The sequence below is a fragment of the Giraffa tippelskirchi genome, chromosome X, assembly GCF_054371585.1.
Source record: "Giraffa tippelskirchi isolate mGirTip1 chromosome X, T2T-mGirTip1v1.2.pri, whole genome shotgun sequence".
Classification (NCBI taxonomy): Eukaryota; Metazoa; Chordata; class Mammalia; order Artiodactyla; family Giraffidae; genus Giraffa; species Giraffa tippelskirchi.
In genome coordinates, this window is record NC_137289.1 from 126,558,230 (window position 1) to 126,578,539 (window position 20,310).

At 38.2% G+C, this 20,310-nt stretch overlaps 1 protein-coding gene across 23 annotated transcripts in view; it reads left to right on the plus strand.

Annotated features, from left to right (window-relative positions):
- The window catches only part of TAB3 (TGF-beta activated kinase 1 (MAP3K7) binding protein 3), a 97,965-nt gene that overhangs the window by 13,430 nt on the left and 64,225 nt on the right, over window positions 1-20,310 (plus strand). For 14 of the 23 annotated variants that reach the window (XR_014075585.1, XR_014075586.1, XR_014075588.1 and 11 more), the window contains exons 2-3: window positions 19,610-19,694; window positions 19,931-20,053. The exons of 6 other annotated variants lie outside the window; for them this stretch is intronic. The gene's annotated coding sequence lies outside the window, so the exon portion shown is untranslated. Of the gene's footprint in view, window positions 1-19,609; window positions 19,695-19,930; window positions 20,061-20,310 lie in introns of all 23 variants that reach the window. 3 more of the 23 variants (XM_081564343.1, XM_081564348.1, XM_081564354.1) reach the window with 1 other exon arrangement.

Here is a 20,310-nt window from a genome sequence, read left to right on the forward strand (position 1 = left end):
TAACTATCCCTTCCCCCCATCCTTCCCCTGGTAACCGTAAGTTCATTCTCTAAGTTTGTGAGTCTGTTTCAGTTTTGTAAATAAGTTCATTTGCATCATTTTCTTTTTAGATTTTGCACATAAGGGATGTCTGATGATATTTCTCCTTCTCTGACTTAACTTCATTCAGTGTAACAATCTCTAAGTTCACCCATGTTGCTGCAAATGGCAGTATTTCACCTTTTTTAATGGCTGAGTTATACTCAATTTTATATATGTACCACATCTTCTTTACCCATTCCTCTGTCGATGGACATTTAGATTCCTTCCATGTCATAGTTATCGATATTAACAGTGCTGCAGTAAACATTGGAATTTATGTATCTTCTCAGACCATGTTTTTCTTCAGATATATGCCCAGGAGTGGGATTGCAGGGTCATATGGCTTTATTTTTAGTTTAAGGAATGTCCATACTGTTCTCCATAGTGGCTGTACCAATTTACATTCCCACTAACAGTGTTGAAGGGTTCCTTTTTCTCCACACCTTCCCCAGCATTTATTTGTTGACTTTATGATGATGGCTGTTCTGAGTGGTATGAGGTGATAGCTCATTGCAGTTGTGATTTGCATTTCTCTAATAATTGGTAGTGTTGAGCATCTTTTCATGTTTCTCTTGGTCATCTGTGTGTCTTCTTTGGAAAAATGTCTATTTAGATCTTCCACTCATGTTTTGTATGGGTTGTATTTTTGGTATTGAGCTGCATGAGCTGTTTGTAGATTTATCCCTTGTTGGTCACATAGTTTGCAAATATTTTCTGCCATTCTGTGAGTTGTCTTTTCATTTTGTTTATGGTTGCCTTTGCAAAGGCTTTTGAGTATAATTAAGTTCCATTTGTTTATTTTTGTGTTTATGTCTATTACTCTAGTAGACAAATCGAGAAAGATACTGCTGTGATTTATGTCAAAGAGTGTTCTTCATATGTTTTCCTCTAAGAGTTTTATAGTATCAGGTCTTATATTTAGCTCTTTGATTCATTTTGAGTTTATTATTGTAAATGGTATTAAAGAATGTTCCAGTTTACTATTTTTATTCATTTATTAATTGACAGATTTATGGCTGTGCTGGGTCTTTGTCACGTATGGAGTTTCTCTCATTGGTGTGAGCAAGGGCTACTCTTCATTGCTGTGTGTGGGCTTCTCACTGCAGTAGCTTCTCTTGTTGTGGAGCACAGACTCTAGGTGTGCAGGCTTCATTATGTGCAGCTCATGGGATCTAGAATGTGGGCTTAGTAGTTGTGATGCATGGGCCTAGTTGCCTGAGGCATGTGGGATCTTCTTGGACCAGGGATCAAACCCACATTGCCTGCATTGGCAGGCAGATTTGTAACCATTGGACCACCAGGGAAGTCCCAAGAATCTTCTTATTTAATTCTTTTACATGTAGCTGTCGCGTTTTCTCAGCACCACTTATTGAAGAGACCTCCATTGTATATTCTTGCCTCTTTTCTTGTAGATTAATTGACCATAGTGGGTGGGCTTATTTCTGGGTTTTCTGTCTTGTTCCATTGATCTATATTTCTCTTTTTGTGCCACTACCATAATACTGATTTGATGACTGTAGCTTTATAGTATAGCCTGAAGTCAGGGAGCCTGATTCTTCCAGATTCGTTTTCTTTCTTAAGATTGCTTTGGTTCTTTTGTATCTTCGTACAAATTTTAAGATTTTTTTTGTTCTGGTTCTGTGAAAAATGCTATTGGTAATTTGGTAGGGATTGCATTGAATCTGTATATTGCTTTGGGTGGTATACTCGTTTGACTATTAATTCTTCCTATCCAAGAACACGATCTATCTATCCATCTTTCTGTGTCATATTAGATTTCGTTTATCTTTGTCTTACAGTTTTCAGAGTATCGGTGTTTTGCCTCCTTAGGTAGGTATATCCCTAGGTATTTTATTCTTTTTGATGTGATGGTAAATGGGATTGTTTCCTTAATTTGTCTTTCTGGTCTTTTGTTGCTAGTCTGTAGATATGGAAGAGATCTCTGTATATAAATTTTGTATCTTGCAACTTTATTGAATTCATTGATGAGCTCTAGTAGTTTTCTGGTAACATCTTTATGATTTTCAGAGCTTTCCAGGTGGCTCAGTGGTAAAGAATCCTCCTGCCAATGCAGGAGACTCAAGATGTGAGTTCAGTCCCTGGGTCGGGAAGATCTCCTGAGTAGGAAAGGGCAACCCACTCCAGTATTCTTGCCTGTAAAATTCCATGGACAGAGGAGCCTGGTGGACTATAGTCCATGAGGTCGCAGAAAGTCAGACATGACTGAATATGCACACATGTACATGTACAGTATCATGTTACCTGTAAAGAGTTACAGTTTTACTTTTTTTTCCCCCAATTTGGATTCCTTTTATTTTTCTGTGATTGCTATGGCTAGGACTTCTAAAAGTGTGTTGAATAAAAGTGGCAAGAGTGGACATCCTTGTTTTGTTCATGATCTTAGAGGAAATGAGTATGATATTTACAGTAGGTTTGTCATATATGGCCTTTATAATGTTGAAGTATGTTCCCTCTATGCCACCCTTCCAGAGTTTGTTTTTCTTTTAATCATAAATAGGTGTTGGATTTTGTCAAATGCTTTTCCAGCATCTATTGAGATGATCATTTAATTTTTATTCTTCAATTTGTTGATGCGTTGTATCACACTGATTTGTGAATATTGAAAAATCCTTGCATCCCTTGGATAAATTCTACTTGATCATGGTGTATGATCCTTTTAATGTGCTGTTGGATTCGATTTGAAGGTATTTTGTTGAGGATTTTTGTGCCTTTGTTCATCAGTGATATTGGCATGTAATTTTCTTTTTCTGTAGTATCTTTGTCTAGTTTTGGTGATGGTGGCCTCACAGAATGAGTAACCGTTTACATTTAAGGTTAATTATTGATTTCTATTTTGTTAATTGCTTTGGATTTGTCTTTGTAGGTCTTTTTTCTCCCCTCCTCTTCTGTTCTTTTGTGATTTCATGACTATCTTTAATGTTGTGTTGTATTGCTTTCTCTCCCACTCCTTCTCCCTCATTGCAGGATGTTAGTTCCCTGACCAGGGATCAAACCCATGCTCCCTGCAGTGGGGAGCGCAGAGTCAAAATAACTGGACCGCGCACGCGCGTGTGTGTGTGTGTATCTGCTGTAGATTTTTGGTTTTCGGTTCCCATGGATTCTGATATAGCAGTCTGTATATATAAACAAGATCATTTTAAGTTTCCTGTTATCTGAGTTTGTACTCTCCTCATGATTGCCGTTTTGATACCATATTTATGTGTGGATGCTGTCCTACCTTTACTGTATGCTTTCCTTTACCAATGAGCTTTCCTGTTTGTAGTATTCTTGTTTGCAGTTGTCCCCCCACCCCTTTTTTCCCCACCTAGAGAAGTTCCTTTAGTATTTTGCAAAACTGTTCTAGTGGTGCTGAATTCCTTTAGTTTTTGCTTGTCTGTAAAGCTTTTGATTTCTCTGTCAAATCTCAGTGAGAGCCTTGCTGGTACAGTATTGCTTGCATGTTCTTCCCTTTCAGCCTTTAAATGTATCCTGCCACACCATTCTGGTCTGCAGAGTTTCTGCTAATAAATCAACTGATAACCTTGTGGTAATTATCTTATACCTATTTGTTGCTTTTCCCTTTGTTGCTTTTTATTTTTTTCTTTTGTCTTTATTTTTTGTCAATCTGATTACTGCGTGCCTCTGCATGCTTCACCTTAGGCTTATCCTGCCTGGAACTCTCTGTACTTCCTGGACTTGGGTAATTATTTCCTTTCCCGTGATAGGGAAGTTTTCAGCTTTTATCTCTTCAAATATTTGCTCAGGTCTTTTCCCTCTCTCTTCTCCTTCTGTGACTCCTATAATGCAGTTGTTGGTACATTTGATTTTCTCCAAGAGGTCTCTTGGTTGGTTGACTGGTTTGATCAAACCTGTCAATCCTAAAGGAAATCAACCCTAAATATTCATTGAAAGGACTGAAGCTGAAGCACCAATACTTTGGCCACCTGATGCAAAGAGCCAACTCATTGGAAAAGATCCTGATGCTGGGAAAGATTGAGGGCAGGAGGAGAACAGGTGACAGAGGATGAGATGGTTGGATGGCATCACCGACTTGATGGTCATGAGTTTGAGCAAGCTCCAGGACATGATGAAGAACCAGGGAGCCTGGTGTGCTGCAGTCCATGGGGTTGCAAAGAGTCAGACACGTCTTAGCAACTGAACAACACCACAGAGGTCTCTTAGACGGTCTTCATTTTTTTTCATTCTTTTTTCTTTATTGTGTAGCAGTGATTTCCACCATTCTGTCTTCTAGATCACATATCCTTCACTTATTTTGCTGTTGGTTGCTTCTAATATATTTTTTATTTCAGGTATTTGTATTATTCATCTTGTGTGTATGTTCTTTAGTTCTTCTAGGTCTTTGTCAAGCATTTCTTGTATCTTCTCAATCTGTGCATCCATTCTTTTTCCAAGACCTTGGATCATCTTTACTATCATGACTCCAAATTCTTTTTTGGGTAGTTTGCCTGTCTCCACTTAGTTGTTCTTATAGGGTTTTATCTTTTTTCTTTTTATTTATTTTTAAAGGAAACAAAGATGAATATTTTTAATGATAAAAGGTACAATTCACAAAGAAGATAGACATCCTAAGCCATTAGACACCTTATAACTAAGAAAGGTACATAAAGAAAAATCAGAAGGAATATAAAGGAAAAAATATATATATATATAATCATACTGAGACCTATTAACATTCCTCTGAGAATATTTTATCAAGTGCAGAAAAAATAAGAATCAGAGCATCTTGAATGATGTCATCAATAATTTAAATATAATAGATTTGTATTTACATTAATTTATATTAATCTTATGTCCTACACAAATATGTTTAAAATATTATCTCTCATGCCTTGTTACTAGATTTCCACGGGACATTTTGAAAAACTGGCAAAAGGATAAACACTCCTAAATTTCAAAAAGTAAAATTCTTTTTCTGTGTGATTTAATTATACATATACACATATATTAATTTTGAAATTATTTTCCATTGTAGGTTATTACAAGATATTGACTATAGTTCCCTGTGCTATACAGTAAATCTTTGTTGTTTGGTGCATATCTAATTTTTCAATTAGAAATCTAGCATTCTGGTAATAATTGAAACAGGTGAAATAAAAATGTCAAATGTTTTAGCTAGGCAAAAATTCATGTTTTCTAAAATATATATAATATGTATTATTTATATATGTATCCAAAAGCTTTTCTACTATGCTTGATAAAGGCTTGAGAAAGAAAAAGTGAAAGTTGTTCAGTTATGTCCAACTCTTTGTGACCCCATGCACTGTAGCCCGCCAGGCTCCTCTCTCCATGGAATTCTCCGGGTAGCCATTCCCTTCTCCAGGCGATCTTCCCAACCCAGGATAAAACCCAGGTCTCCCACATTGCAGGCGGGTTCTTTACCAGCTGAGCCAACAGGGAAGCTCAAGAATACTGGAGTGGGTAGTCTATCCCTTCTTCAGGGGATCATCTGACCCAGGAATGGAACTGGGGTATCCTGCGTTGCAGGTGGATTCTTTACCAACTGAGCTATCAGAGAAGCCCTAAAAGGCTTGAGAAAGAACATCAAAACAAAAGAGATGGAGAAATTAGAAAACGTAAACTAAGTGAAATGGGAGCACTGAATATGAAATAAAGTGAAACAAACTAGATAAAAGTAAAAGATCCTTATATAGTCTAGTTGTTTTTAAACATGACTGCTCATTAGAAACATATCTGGAGCTCTGGTGAAAAAAAGCAATACCTAGGCAGTTGTATTTTTCAAAAAATTCCAAGATAATTCTGGTATGCATCATGTCTTGAAAAATGATTACAGATTTTTCTGTTGAATGGTAGCTTGGTGATATAGAATTCTATTGTTTTTCTGTTGACCAGTCATGATACAATGGTATTAAGTGAGTAATAGTTGCATAATCACAATAGTAAAAGATGTTTATTAGTTTTCACAGTCAATAGCCAGACAAAAAATAAAAGATAATTACAATTGCAAGCCATAATAGGAACATGATTAACCTAACATGTAAAATAATTACATAAAATTTCAGGGGTCAAGCAGAGCATGTGGTAAGTGGAAGTTCATACATGCGCATGTTTTCTTCTTCTCAGCTAGTGTGTGTCTTTTGGTTGGTGCATTTAATACATTTACATTTAAGGTAATTATCAATATATATGATCCTATTACCATTTTTCTTAATTGTTTTGTGTTTATTTTCTATAGGTAAGTCTTTTCCTTCTCTTGTTTCCTGCCTAGAGAAGTGCCTTTAGCATTTGTTGTAAAGCTGGTTTGGTAGTGCTGAATTCTCTCTAACTTTTGCTTATCTAGAAAGCTTTTGATTTCCCCATCAAAAGGAGAATCTTGCTGGAGAATCTTGAAGGAGAATCTTGCTGGGTAGAGTATTCTTGGCTGTAGGTTCTTCCCTTTCATCACTTTAAATATATCATGCCATCCCCTCCTGGCTTGTAGTTTCTGTTGAGAAATCAGCTGATAGCCTAATGGGAGTTCCCTTGTATGTTGTCATTTTTCCCTTGTTGCTTTTAGCATTTTCTCAGTGTCTTTAATTTTTGTCAGTTTGATTACTATGTGTCCCAGTGTGTTCCTCCTTGTGTTTATCCTGCCTGGGACTCTCTGTGCTTCCTAGACTTGGTAGGCTATTTCCTTTCCCACATTAGGGAAGTTTCAGCTATTACCTCTTCAGATATTTTCTCAGGTCCTTTCTCTCTCTCTTCTCTTTCTGGGACCCTTATAATGCGAAGGTTGGTGTGTTTAATGTTCTCCCAGAAGTGTGTTAGGTTGTCTTCATTTTTTTCATTCTTTTTTCTATATTCTGTTCTGTGGCAGTGATTTCCACCATTCTGTCCTCCAGGTCATTTATCCATTCTTCTGCCTCAGTTATTCTGCTATGGATTCCTTCTAGTGCATTATTCATCTGTCTGTTTGTTCTTTAGTTCTTGTAGATCTTTAGTAAACACTTCTTGCATCTTCTCAGTCTTTGCCTCCATTCTTTTTCTGAGATCCTGAATCATCTTCACTTATCATTTTTCTGAATTCTTTTTCTGAATTCTTTTTCTGGAAGGTTGCCTATCTCCACTTCATTTAATTATTTTTCAGGGGTTTTATCTTGTCCCTTCATCTGAGACATAACTTTCTGCTTTTTCATGGTGATTAATTTTCTGTACTGTGGCTTTTGTTTTAGTCTCTCTGGGGCTGTAGTTCTTGCTTCTTCTGTCTGCCCTCTGATGGAGGAGGCTCAGAGGCTTGTGTAAGCTTCCTAATGGGAGGGACTGGTGGTGGGAATAACTGGATCTTGCTCTGGTGGACAGGGCCTGTTCAGTAAAGCTTTAATCCAATTTTCTGCTGGTGGGTGGGGTTGCGCTCCCTCTCTGGTAGTGTTTTTGGCCTGAGACCACTGAGCCCTATGGGCTCTATGGTCTATGGGCTCCATTTTTGGGTTAATGGCAACCCCTAAGAGTGTTAACACCAAGGGGAGTCTTCTAGGACTGCAGCTGCCAGTTCCCCCATCTCTGTGGTGAGCCCCTGTTGACCCATGCCTCCACAGGAGACCCTCCAACACTAGCAGGTAGTTTTGGCTCAATCTCCTATGGGGTCACTGCTCCTTTCTTCTGAGTCTTGATGCATGCAAGGTTTTATATTTGCCCTCCAAGACTGGAGTCTCTGTTTCCCTCAATCCTGTGGAAGTCTTATAATCAAATCCAGCTGGCCTTCAAGGTCAGATTCCCTGGGGATTCCCAGTCCCGTTTTCAGATTCCCAGGCTGGGAAGCCTGACATGGAGTTCAGAACCTTCACAACAGTGGGAGAAGTTCTTTGGTATTATTTTTATCCAGTTTGTGGGTCACCCACCTGGTGGGAATGGGATTTAATTTTTAATCGTGATTATGCCCCTCCTACTGTCTTGCTGGGGTTTCTTCTTAGTCTTTGGACATGGGAGTATCTTTTTTTGGTGGGTTCCAGCATCCTGTCGATTGTTGTTCAACAACTAGTTGTGATTTTGGTGCTCTCATGGGAGGAGATGAGTGTACTTCTTTCTACTCCACCATCTTGAACTGGAAGCCTAGGGTTTTATCTTATTCCTCCATTTGGGACATACTCATCTACCATCTCATTTTGTCTTAACTTTCTGTGGTAGTCGTTTCTATTCTGCAGGCTGCAGAGTTGTGGTTCTTGCTTCTGCTGTCTCCTTTGGTGAATGAGGCTGTCTTAGATGCTTCTGTAGACTTCCTGGTGGGAGGAACTTATTCCTGCCCATTGGTGAGTGCAGCTGGGTCTTGTCCCTCTGGTGGGCAGGGTCCTGTCAGGTGTTGTGCTTATCAGGCAGCTGTGGGCTCCAGAAAACTTTATAAACAGCCTGTCTGCAGATGGGTGGGGCTGTGTTCCCGCCCAGTTGTTTGGCCTGAGGCATCCCAGCACTGGAGCCTGTAGGTTGTTGGGTGGGGCCAGGTCTTGGTGAGAAGATGGCTACCTCCAAGAGGCCCCATGTCAATGAGTACTCTCCAGAACTACTGCCACCAGTGTCTTTGTCTCTGCAGTGAGCCACAGCCACCCCCTGCCTCCACTGAAGCCCCTAAAATACCAGCAGGTAAGTCTAGCTCAGGCGCTTATGAGTCACTGCTTTTTTAACCCTGGGTCCTGGTGTGCACAAGATCTTGTATTAACCCTCCTCTGGGAGTTTCTGTTTCTCCCAGTCTTGTGGAATTCCTACAGTCAAAGCCCTCTGGCCTTCAGAGCTAGATTCTCTGGGTGTTCTTCTCCTGTTGCCCTACTCTCAGGCTGGGGAGCCTGACTTGAGGCTCAGACCTTTCATGTCTGTTGGAGAGCTTCTGTGGTATAATTTTTCTCTAATTTGTGGGTTGTCCACCTGGCCGTTATGGGATTTGATTTTATCACAATTGCATTCCTCCTACCATCTTGTGACTTCTTCTTTGTCTTTGGATGTAGAGTATCATTTTGGAAGGTTCCAGTGTTTTTTTTTTTTTTCTGTCAATGGTCATTCAGCAGTTAGTTGCGATTTTGATCTTTTTATAAGAAGAGGTCAGCACTTTTTCTTCTACTCTGCCATTGTGTCTCCCTTCCCTTTTTTTTGATTGGTATTTTCTCTGCATGGGAATACTATGGCAGTTGTTTTTCTTTTTGCTACTTAGAGATTCCATTACACATGTTTTTAAGCATCCATCTTTATTGTTGAGAATTAAGCATTGTTGCTTCTTTCAAAATAATCATCTTTCCACCTTAGGATGCCTCAGTGGCTTTTTCTTTGTTCATTTTCAGCTAAGAACTCATTGATACTCTTAAACTTCTGGCTTGACGTCTTTCATCAGTTTTGGAAATTTTCAGTCATTCAAATGTTGCTTCTAGCTCATACTCTCTCTCCTTTCCTTCTGGAATTCCAATTAACTGTATTGTATGTTAGATCTTAACACCATTTCCCCATGTTTCTTTCTCTCTTTATTCTGGGCTTTTTTCCTACCAGCCTGTCTCTGACTCACTCTCTCAGCTGTGTCCATTGGCTGTTAAACCTGTTCATTGAATGGTTAATTTCAGTTTTTGTATTTTTCAACAAAATAATTATTTGCTTCTAATGAAAATCTGGTATATCAGGTTTTATGGTTTCACGTTCATTGTTGAGATTTTAAAGTTTTCATCTCCTTGAAGAACATGTTCAGTATAATATAAAGTCTTTGTTAATTCTATTAGTTGGAGTCTCTGTGAGCCTCTTTTTGTTATTTTATGTTTCTGTTGCTTTTGATCTTATGTCTCTTGTTTCCCCAAGTGCCTGGTTGTCATTAATTGTTTACTGGGCATTGAAGTTGAAAAATTACTTGAGAAATCATGAGCCATGGATGATATCTTCCAGGAATGATTATTTGGGGGGGTTGGGGTCGGGGGTAGTGGCATCTACTTGAGGGAATCTAGGATTACTTAGACAAATCTCTGCTCTCAAGATATTTTTGGCCTAACCAGATGACTCAAGGCCAAATTGCTTTCAATTTATGGACTGTTTAATTTCTGGCTCACCTATATTTTTAAGCTCCCTTCAGGTTTCTAATCTGAGGTTAGTGAAGAGGACTTTCCTGTTGGCCCTCTGGGCCTACCTAGCTGTAAGGTACAGTTCAGCTTTTAGTTTCTTCTGAATTGCTGGTTTCACCTGTCTGAATTCCAGTCCTTTAACAGATCAGAAAGAACTATTCCGTTCATTCTTTGATCTTTTAAGAAAGTCATTTTTTATATTTTGTCCAGCTTTATTATTTGTCTTTAGTGGGAAGTTTGGTTCAAATTAGCTAATATGCCATAACCAAGAGAAGGAACCTTCCCATTGGCTCTTATGACAGAACATGATTTTGTCTTATTTTCTAGGTCAGACTCAGATCCTTGTTTTCGTTAAATTTTGCTTTATGTAGCTATAGTCACTGGGTTAACTTTGTTCATTTTAATTAAAAGGTTACAATCCATGTGTGTGTGTGTGATTATAAATAAGTTGTTACCTGAATACTCAGCAGAATTTTAATCTCTTCCACCTAGGGCAGTTTCTAGTCCTTGACAATGGACAAAGTAAAGTTTCAGCTAAAAATAAGTCTCTGTAATGACAGAATGTGAAGTCCCTTTTAATTGATATTGAAATTGGGGTATACAATATTAAGTTTTTTTCCCCGCTTGTTGATAAGAATGGTTTTCTGGCTCTACTATTACCATTATGACTTCTGTTTTAGTGTGCCCATTTGTAGGTATAATATATGTTTGTCTTGGTGAAATAGAAAAAAGGAGGCAGTTCTGTTGAGATTCTTGTTTGCTGCATTATTAAAGCTCTCCAGCATCCTCTTGAATGAATATGGTGCTTTACAAATTACAGACATTTTCCTTCTGTGTAAAACTAATTTCTACAACATCTTGGGAGGTATGGTATTAAGCAAAGGATTTGGAAACAGGGGCTAACATAGGTTAAGAAACTTGTCTGTGGCCCCACAGCTGGTGAGTGGTTTATGTCGTCTGTGACTATTACAGTGTTTCATTTCAGCTGTTGTGACCAGTTAACACTTGCCTATAGATGTCACTGATTTCCTAGTTTTTGTCACATTATGCTTTCTTTTTTCTGTGCACCGTGTAATATAATGATCTCATGACTTGTGTCCTAAAGACTGAGATGATTGGGACATTGTTCCTTCATATCCCATCCTCACTGCCTCTCACCTTACCCCGTTTCTAGAATATGGTCATGCACTAGAATTTGCCAGCCCCTCTGCCCTGTTGTAAAGTTTGCTTTGTCACTAACCCTTTATCACCGCACATGTATAGTTAGTCCCATTCCCTGTTTACTCATGCCTCTTTTGTTTCCAGTGTACTTGTCATCTTTCTTGTCACTCTCATGGTTAACCTCAAAGTCTCTAACCTTACTGGGTATTTTCTGTAAGCTTTCCTTTCTTTCCTAATCACTGTTTTTGTGATCCTAGCCTAAATCATACTTGTTTTGATCCTCTGAATCTTATGGAAAGCAAAAAGCTTTTATACCTCAGAAGCTTTTCCCAGCAGTAGTGTCAGTATTTCTATATGTCTGGTGGTGCTTCTGCTTCTGAATGGTGCTCACATCTTATTTTCAGCATCCTTATAATGAAAGCCTTGAACAGTTATCTCACATTTTTGGTGTTCTTGCTCAGTCGCCAAGTTGTGTCTGACCCTTTGTGACCCCATGGACTGTAGCACACCAGGCCTCCCCGTCCCTCAACATCTCCCAGAGTTTGCCCAAGTTCATGTCCATTGAATCACTAATGCCATCCAACTGTGAATGTCAAATGCCCTTGTTTACTTGAAGCTTTTTCATTTACATAGTGTTCAGTTGCTACTTGTTTACAGGTGTGAGGATGCCTCCTCCTCAAATGTAGTACTACTTCATTTTCTCTTGAGAACTGTTGTCACTGTAATTTTTTTGTCCCTATCCAAGGGTTCTTTTTTTTTAATGTTTAAATAAATTTATTTTTAATTGAAGGACAGTTACTTTACTGTGTTGGTTTCTGCCAAGCATCAACACGAATCAGTCGTTCTGCTGCTTCTCTAAGTCACTTCAACTCTTTGCAATACCAGGGGCTGTAGCCTGCCAGGCTCCTCTGTCCATGGGATTCTCCAGGCAAAATACTGGAGCGGATTGCCATTTCCTTCTGCAGGGGATCTTCCCAACCCAGGGATCAAACCCATTCTCCCATCTTGCAGGCAGATTCTTTAGAGTCTGTTCCACCAGGGAAGCCCTCCCTCTACCTATCCAAGGTTTCTTTTCTTGGAAGTTCATTCATTAGTTTTCTTCCCCATCTCATTCACAAAACTGTCATGCTTTAAAATGTTGATAGAACTGTGATTGGTACCAGTATCTTTTGAATGTCCTCCTATTTCAGACCTTTGTACTTTTCCCTCTTCCTTCTCTTTTGATCCTGTATCTTTTCTGTTGTCTACTTTATTTTTCTTCAGTATACTTGATTTACTTGAATCCATCTCTCCTTTCTCTGAACTCTTTTTGTTATCAGGGTACAGAGTGTGTGTTATGTTTCACCAGTTCAAGAGTAAGCTTTAAGACATGGCATGGGCAACTTAAAAAAATTAAAAGGGCATGGGCTTCACCATTTTGCCTTATCACTTATTTATTGCAGGGCCTTGCATATAATAAGATTCAATACATATTTAAAAGTTTGAATTTAACATAATTATAAACTATGCTTATAATTTCTGATTAATATAATTATTAATCATAATATTAGTTAATAATAACTGACTTTAAACATAATGGTTTTTATCTCTGTAAGGATTTATCATCTCTGGACTGCCTTAAGAATCCTTTCAGTAGTTTTATATTTTTAGCTTCTTTTTATGTGATCTCTATACAAAAAGAATGAAAATCATCAGCTTTTAAGTTTTATTTTGAATACACTGTTTTTTTTTCTTCCTTAAAGGACTCTGTAGTGACCCCCAGTTGATCATTTTCTTTTTAAATTGTTATTTGGAACATTTTGAAATGTACAGGGAAAAGAGTTCAGTGAACATCTATGCTGCATTCATCAACATTTCACCATAGTTGTGTCATCGTCCCCTTACTGCTCTTTTTTGCTGAGAATTTATGGCATATCCAAAACATTATTTCATCCTTAGGTAACATGTATGTAAAACGACACATTTTCATACATGAATGAAATGTGTTGTCGTATACAACACACTTGATAGTGATTCCTTAATTACATATATAATACTTCTTAATCCATGTTCAAGTTTTCCTAGTTGTCTAAAAAAAATTTCTTTTTGTAGTCAGTTTGTTTGATTCATGAGAAGGTTCAGATGTTGACAGCCTGATCTCTTAACGAAGCCCCAATTTTCACCTAATGCTTTTCCAATTCATTATCTGCAATTGCATGGTGGTGGTGGTTGCTGTTTAGTTGCTAACTCATGGCCGACTCTTTGCTACCCCATGGACAGTAGATCACCGGGCTCCTCTGTCCGTGGGATTTTCCTGGCAAGAATACTGGAATGTGTTGCCATTTCCTTCTCCAGGGGATCTTCCTGATCCAGGGATCAAACCCTAGTCTCCTGCTTCGCAGGTAGATTCTTGACTGCTGAGCCACGACAGAAGGAAGCCCTACAATTGTATGGATTAGTTATTAAATTAAAAATTGCAAAATAGTGTTGTAAATTAGTCACTTCTGCCATTATTAGCTGAAACTTTTCTCTCAAAAAACTTTTTCCTCATTCACTTAGACTAGTTAGTTAACCTAAAATATCTCGGTAGTTCTCGAGTTGTTAATATCCTCTGTGGGGAAAGAAGACTGCTTTCTTTTTTAGCTAAGACTTTATATTATTTCACTAAGGCTTATAATAAAGTACTTTTCTTCCTTCCTGAGGAGGTTAAAAGTTATTCCTGAATGGAAGATTAATGATTTTGTGGATTGGATTATTGGGAGGGCCTCCCAGTCCTGAGTGAGCAGTTGCAATTCTCTTAAGGTATAGTGGGGTGTGGGGGATGGGGAGACAAAGGGGGGAAAAAACCCAAACGTACCCTCTTAACTGTTGGGTCTTGTACTGAGGGTATGGTGCTCACTTGAGGTATGGAAATTTTTAAACATTCTACTTTCCCAGAGAATAAATTAGACTCAATATAGAGTCTGTATAGACTCATATAGAGTCATTTAAAGATCTATGGCCTTTAAACTGCCTTAGCACAGTTTTGTAATCAAACACATCAAAATTTAATAACTACTATATCATACGGTGCTGCAAGGACCCCTGCTGGTCTACCAGGGATGAAGCAGAAACCTCAGAAAAGCTTTGGCCATTGCTTCAGCTGTTGTGAGCTGTGCCTTAGGCACTAGAGGTGACTGACTAGGAAGGGTAACAGAGTGGCTCAGGCAGTCAGATGAACATTTTGTTACTGACTGAATATAAACATCATTCATTGAAATTTCAAGTAGTAAATGTGTACAAATGGCTGCTTTCCTTTTTCTTGATCTTTTATTTGTATACTGTATCACTTGCTCCTGTAGCCTTCCTTAAGTCTTTCATAGGTTGGATCATACCTCTTCTGTCTTTCATTTGTTTAGGACAGTGTCTTCAGCATTTTATTTTTTTTTACCCTGAATTGTTGTTGCATGTCCAACTGGACAAGGTGTTTTAGCTGAAGTTTCACCAGTTCAAACATTGAAGATAAGGAATGTATTATCTGTGTTTGTGTATTTTTGTAATCATATTAGAGCAGAAAAGTTTTTAGAAAACTAATCTGTATTGCTGTCAACATGTTTGTTTACTCCATCTCCTTGCCCCCATGCCTTTTGTACATTTAATAACAAGGATGAAAAAATAAAAGATAGATGTCCAGATAGGTTCATATGTTAAAAATTAGGCCCTAATTCAGGACCCAAAGCAAGTTCTTTGTCCATTTCATTTGCTATTAGAAACTTCATCAGCAAATGAAAGAGTAACTTAGCCATTGATTTTGAATAAAGAGAACTAATCCTACCCATGAAATTAAAAGACGCTTGCTCCTTGGAAGAAAAGCTATGACCAACCTAGACAGCATATTAAAAAGCAGAGACATTACTTTGCCAACAAAGGTCCATCTAGTCAAAGCTCTGGTTTTTCCAGTAGTCATGTATGGATGTGAGAGTTGGACTATAAAGAAAGCTGAGTGCTGAAGAATTGATGCTTTTGACTGTGGTGTTGGAGAAGACTCTTGAGAGTCCCTTGGACTGGAGATCCAATCAGTCCATCCTGAAGGAAATCAGTTCTGAATATTCATTGGAAGGACTGATGCTGAAGCTGAAGCTCCAATACTTTGGCCACCTGATGCGAAGAACTGACTCGTTGGAAAAGACCCTGATGCTGGGAAAGATTGAAGGCGGGAGGAGAAGGGGACAACAGAGGATGAGATGGTTGGATGGCATCACCGACTCAATGGACATGTGTTTGAGTAAGCTTCAGGAGTTGGTGATGGACAGGGAGGCCTGGCATGCTGCAGTCCATGGGGTCGCAAAGAGTCAGACACAACTGAGCGACTGAACTAAACTGAATCCTGCCCAGGTCCCAGAACCCCAGTGGTTTGAGCTGGTGAGATTTAAAAGACATTTTGCCCCAAGGAGTAACTGGGTATGTGTGCCTATGCTTATCTTTCAACTTGCTGGTTTTTATTGTAATATTTCTAGTCTCAGATACATGTTCAATAAATGAGTTGTATAGATGAAAATTCTAGTATTATATTATGAAAAAATAAGGGTATAATTTTAAAATGGTATTATAGCCTAATTCTATTAGTACATCTATATCAAGAAAGACTGTATAACAATATGGCAGAAAGTGAATAGGAACTAAAGAGCCTCTTGATGAAGGTGAAAGAGGAGAGTGAAAAAACTGGCTTAAAACTCAACACTCAAAAAACAAAGATAATAGCATCCATTCCCATCACTTCATGGCAAATAAAAGGGGAAAAAGTGGAAGTAATGACAGATTAAAAAATGTTTGCTCCTTGGAAGAAAAGCTATGACAAACATAGACAGTGTATTAAAAAATAGAGACATCACTATGCCAACAAAGATCTGTATAGTCAAAGCTATGGTTTTTCCGGTAGTCATGTATGGATTTGAGAGTTGGACTGTAAAGAAGGCTGAGCACTGAAGAATTGATACTTTCAAACTGTGGTATTGGAGAAGACTCTTGAGAGTCCCTTGGACTGCAAGGAGGTCAAACCAGTGAGTCCTAAAGGACATCAACTCTGAATATACATTGGAAGCACTGATGCTGAAGCTGAAGCTCCAATACTTCGCCCACCTGATGCAAAGAGCTGACTTATTAGAAAAGACCCTAATGCTGGGAAAGATTGAAGGCAGGAGAAGGGACGACAGAGGATGAGATGGTTGGATGGTATCACTGATTCAATGCACATGAATTTGAGCAAGCTCTGGAAGATGGTGAAGGGAAGCCTGATGTGCTGCAGTCCATGGGGTTGCAGAGTTGGACACGACTGAGTGACTGAACAACAACAGTGTAACAGTGTCAGCTTTGATGTCTATGGATAGTTTATTTTTCTTCCTTATAATAATGTTCCTATTCTTTTTAACATCTGTTTTCTAATATAATAACATATGTGGGTGTGTGTTGTGAATTAAACACTGGAGATGTTATGAGACCTGTTTTGTAGTCTTAGCTTTCTAGCAAGTTTTTAAATCCCTCTAGCCTTCAGTTGCCTTCTTGTGTAAAACAAGAGCGTCGTATGGAGGTTGGGTTCAGGATTTCTCAGACTCAGAACTCTTGACATACTGGGCTAGACAATCCTTTGTTGACAGGGGTTGTCCTGTTTACTGTAGAATGACAAGCAGTATCCCTGGCCTGTGCCCACCACATCCCAACAGCAACCTTCCCCAGTATGGCAAACAGAAATGTCTCCAGACATTGCCAAATGTGCCTTGTGAGGCAAAACTCATCCCCAGTTGAGAAACACTATGTTAGATGATGTGTAGATTTCTTTCCAACTTTATAATTCTATGGTTTTTATTTTTAAAAATCCTGCTCTTTGCAACCCGGTTTAAATGTCATCTCCATGAAGCTTTGCCCCACAGCCCTTTTTTTTTGGTTCTTACTTAATTCTTTTACTGGCAGATTATAGGACTTAACCTCACTCTGTTGTCTCTCTCAGTGCATTTCTCTCACTTTGAGGACATGGGCCTTCTTTATCTCCAAGCTGAGTGCCCTGATTTTATTAAATGAATGAACAGTGGATTCAGGAGTATTGAAGGTTAGACATTGTAAAATAAATGATTAAAATGGCATTTTTTTGGTTAATCTTTCAAATCAGAAATGACCACAGTTTCTGATCGTTAATTTCTGGGTTAGTGAGATTGACAACTCACATTTCTTTATCTTTAAGAAAGGCAGAAATCTCCTACAGTGTTTGCAGGAGCTACACAAAACAAATTGAGGTTGCTTTTGCAAAAAATAAAGTCTCATGAAAATTCATAATAGAATTGTTCCAACTGTCATATCCAGATGTTTTCCAAATGACTCCACTTTGTTAATTAGAAAGGTGCCATCTATTCAGATAATAGTAAAAACAGAAAGGTAGTAAATAATTTTCCTACAGAACCTGGAATATCTCATCATAGTTCATAGTCTAAGTCAATATTTCTCAAAGCAGCCCATAGTAAGAAATACATTTTAATCTTGATCTAGTACACACATATCAGTTTTTTGAGTCAGTATTTACTGAACTAAGTGTGAAGCCATGTCCGACTCTTTTGAGACCCCATGGACTGTAACCTGCCAGACTCCTCTGTCCATCGGATTCTCCAGGTGAGAACACTGGATCGGGTTGCCATTTCCTTCTCCAGGGGATCTTCCTGACACAGGGATCAAACCTGGGAAGCCCCAAGTTTGAAGCACTCTGATATTTTCTAATATATTTGTTTTTATTTCCCTAAATACTAAGCACCTAGTAAATTTATTATACAGTTTACTGTCACAGCCCACCATTTGTAAAACACTGTTCAAAGTAAACTCTTGAAGTAGTAAAATGTCAAGATGATTTGCCCCTTGTATAGGTTACCAGTAGGTTGTCCTGTGTCTTTTTAGATGATGTCTTTTAATAATTGACCTAATGAAGACCTTGGAACACCTCAACCAAAGCAAATTAGATTTGCACTTATTTGGAACTTTATACATTTATTTATTTAGTGTGCACAAGGCACTGTAGGTCAAAGAACATGTTTGGTTCTTATTCTCAAGGTTTACAGTTATAAAACCCAGAGGAAAATAAAAAGTTGATAAACATTATTTCAAGTGCTCAATACGGTAACAAACACACAATAGCTTTTATAGTCATTTAGGAAGGAAAGAAAAGTGTTCTGATTAAAGTCGATGGGGATAAGGTTAACATGAATGCGGAGTGGATTTTTGTCATATCAGAGATCTGAAAAAGCTATTTCACATGGTAGAAAACAGCCTTCATGTAGGTTCAAGCACTTCTTGCTCATACTTGAAGTTAAGTTTTCAGGTACTATTTAAGATAAAGTAACTGAGAAGTTAAAAAATAAAAAAATATAGTAAAACACTGAAAAAATACATTATAAACAGGAAATGTAATTTTAGCTCTGCTGAAGGCAATGGCACCCCACTCCAGTACTCTTGCCTGGGAAACCCCATGGGTGGAGGAGCCTGGTAGGTTGCAGCCCATGGGGTCGCGAAGAGTCGGACACGACTGAGCGACTTCACTTTCACTTTTCACTTTCATGCACTGGAGGAGGAAATGGCAACCCACTCCAGTGTTCTTGCCTGGAGAATCCCAGGGACGGAGGAGCCTGGTGGGCTGCCGTCTATGGGGTCTCACAGAGTCGGACACGACTGACGTGACTTAGCAGCAGTGGTTATAAGGAGGTTGAGTCAGTAGATTAATTGGAAACTTATATGCATGGTGGCTCTGATAATGTAATACAAACCAGTATTTGCCCTAAAATGATAAGATTATTAGATTTAATTATTAGATTTACTAATTATTAGATTTACTAAGAATGAATATAGTTTCTAAATGATGGAGAGAGAGAATGCTCATCTGTCAAAATAAGCCAGTAAGATTACTATTGTATATAAAAATTGTTCTTCGTGGAGCAGAAATGGGTTATACAGTAGCATTGTTTTAAAAGTTATATACTATTTTGCCTATGCAATTGAAAATTTTGTACGTGCTTGATAGGCCTGGGCTTCATCCTTTCTACTCTTGATGGAATGGGGAGCTCAAGGTGGTAAATCACAACCAGGTGTGTTACACAAGCCTTATGAGAAAACAGGCAGTAGACTTTTTGTCTTTCTGAACTGCTCTATTCTGTGGGATAATGTAGAATTTACTGTAGAAGATATTTGTGATCTAAAGGAAAAGAAGATTCTGACTGTGATGATACTTGGGAAAGAACCACTTGCCCCAAAAGTGTGATCTAGCACCTTGTCTGCTTAAGTCACTATATTGAATTAGGAAATTAATAAAAGGACAACTTATCTCCTCATTTTGTCAGATTTCCAGTCTACTGAAAAGAATGTGCTTTGAGAGCTGGAGATGTGAATAAGAGTCCTGTGCCACAGCTCATAAACCATTTTGAGGTAATTTAAAAACCAAAGTTTATTTTTTAGAACAGTTTTAATTTTTCAGAAAAATTGAAAAGTTAATAGACTGTTCCTTTATACCCTGCACTCGATTTCCTTTGTTACTAATAACTTACAGTAGCATGGTATACTTGTTACAATTAATTAACCAATATTAAAACTGTTATTAACTAAAATTTATATTTTAGGCAGATTTCCTTAGTTTTTAACCTAATGTATCTTTTCTCTTTCAGGATCCCACCAGGGTACCCTATTTTCAGTTATCGTCATGTCTTTTTAGGCTCCTCTTGGCTGTGACAGTTTCTCAGACTTTCCTTGTTTTGATGACCTTGTCAGTTTTGAAGATAATTGATCAGGTATTTTGTAGAATGTCCCTCAATTAGGATTTATCTGATGTTTTTCTTTTGGTTAGACTGGGGTTATTATGGGTTTGGGGGAGGAAGACCATAGAGATAAAGTACCATTCTCATTATGTTATATAAAGGGTACATGCTATCATCATGATTTATCACTGTTAATGTTTACTCTGTAACCTGGCTGAGACTATGTCTTCTCAAGTTTCTCTGCTCTAAAGTTAACTTTTTTTTTTTTAAATTCTGTTCCATGCTGTGTT